Source organism: Apteryx rowi, unplaced genomic scaffold (assembly GCF_003343035.1).
Source record: "Apteryx rowi isolate R43461 unplaced genomic scaffold, aptRow1 scaffold_1713, whole genome shotgun sequence".
In the NCBI taxonomy this organism is placed as follows: domain Eukaryota; kingdom Metazoa; phylum Chordata; class Aves; order Apterygiformes; family Apterygidae; genus Apteryx; species Apteryx rowi.
In genome coordinates, this window is record NW_020447990.1 from 17,236 (window position 1) to 19,108 (window position 1,873).

The following is a 1,873-nucleotide window of genomic DNA, read 5'->3' on the forward strand; positions in this document are numbered from 1 at the left end:
GAAAGGCAAAAGAAACCAACACCAAGCCGCCCGCCCGGCGGAACAAAGAGCGGACGAGCGGCTTCGCCATTTTGGAGGGAAGGGGGAGAGCCGAGCTGCGGCCGCATTTTAAAGCACATTTCGCTGCCCTGGGAGCCTGAGTTACGCTAGTAAACTGCCTCCTAGGAGTGTTTCCTTTTTTTTTTTAAAGCCAACTCTTAATTTTTTAAAAAAAACACAATTTTTAAAGCTATTCCTATGCTTACCCAGCAATCTTTATCGCAAGATTGCTACCCCGGTTAGAGAGGAAAAAAAGAAACGAGCCTCGTTTCCCCCCTTCCCCAGCCCGGCTACGGCACAGATCCGCACAAAACATTACTTAAGTGGCCCTGGGGGTTGCAAAACTGGGGGGGGGAAAATATAATAAATCACAAAAATCTTTCAACATCGCCACCGCAATTTAAAATTAACAGGATCTGACCCTTTTTTTTCCTTTTTCCCGAGGCTACTTTTTAAGCCGACCCCGCGCTGCCCTGCCACCGCCGAGCCCCGCTGCCCTCGCTGCCTCCAGCCTTACCCTGCAATCTTTATGTACAGATTGCTCATTTTCGTTACAATTTTCGTTACCATTTTCGTCTCCCACGCAAAAAACAAAGCGGCGACGCTTCGTGGCTCCGTCGCCGCCATCTTTTGCATGGGAGCTCATTAACCCTGCGCGTGCCCGGAGAACGATGGAGTTAACTAAGAGCCCGTCGTGCTCCTTTAAACTACGCGTATTTTCTTTGCCAAACGCCCCCCGTTTTAAGGGTTAACCACCTGCAACAAAGCCTACTTCCTTCTCAAGCACACAGTTTTGGCCTCTTCCACCCATTATTTCTCTTTGGCACAAAGGAGGGCTTTTTTTCTGGGTTGGTTTTTTTTTTTTTTTTGGTCAGTTGGTTGCAAATTCAACACTTACTATCCAATTATTTTTCTCGTCGACAGCGCTTCAAGGTTTGGATTTTGGCATAAGTGGTGTATTAAAGAAAAAAAATAATTGCTTTGTTTTTGGTCATGGCTTTAAAAAAATACAGCAACTTTTTTCAGGTTTGTTTTTCTCTTTTTGGTATTTTGGGTGGTTTGTCGAGATATAAAGAAACGAAAAAAAAGTTGCTTAGTTTTTTTTTAAAAAAAAAAAGAAAAAAAAAGATCAGGGTAGGTTGATGCTAGGTAGGATTTTTGTTTGGTTGTTTTTTGGGGTATGTTTAAGTGGCAGTTTCCTTCAGGTCACAAAGGAGTTTGAAACGGCTTCCCAAGGACGGTCGAAAATATGGTGGCTGCTTTTTTTTTTTTGGGTCTTCCAAGGCACCGAGGGGGAGGGGGGAATTTGTCCCCTGGCTTTTTCTCGTGGCAAATGCGACGCCGTCTCTCAAGACCAACCAAACCTGGATCGGGGAAAGGAAGGAGGGGAGGGGGCACAATAAATAAAATAAAATAAAAAAACAAAGAAGAAAGACACGAAATAATTAGCATTTTTCATCCCCGGATTGGTTTGAAAAAATTAAATCGAAAGGGTGGGGTGGGGAGAAAAAAAAACACGGGGGAAGTCGTCCTTTGAGCGTTTGTAAAAGGGATTTTGGGGCGTTTTAAAAGGTTTTGCTCAGTTGTTAAGGCAAAATGAGGGCGTTGGGGTCCACCCTCCCCCCCCCGCGTGGGTTTAAGGGGGGGGGACGCCATTTCCTTGGGGAGCGGGGACACTGGCCGTAAAGGGAGTCATAACCGGGGCCCTCCAGAGCCCGGGGCGGGGGGCGGAGAGCCCCGCCGCCGCTGCCCCGCCGCCCCCCGCCCCGCCGGGGCCCCCGCTGCCGCTCCCGGGAGCTCAGTACTCACCTCTAACCAGACCCCAGAATGGCGG

The 1,873-nt window shown here is 48.0% G+C and overlaps 1 protein-coding gene across 1 annotated transcript in view; it reads right to left on the reverse strand.

Annotated features, from left to right (window-relative positions):
• The window catches only part of PPP1R10 (protein phosphatase 1 regulatory subunit 10), a gene marked incomplete at its 3' end in the record, with an annotated part of 15,571 nt that extends 14,130 nt beyond the window's left edge, over window positions 1-1,441 (reverse strand). The window contains exon 1 of the mRNA XM_026060827.1: window positions 938-1,441. The remainder of the gene's footprint in view (window positions 1-937) is intronic.
• Between the last annotated feature and the right edge of the window lie 432 nt (window positions 1,442-1,873).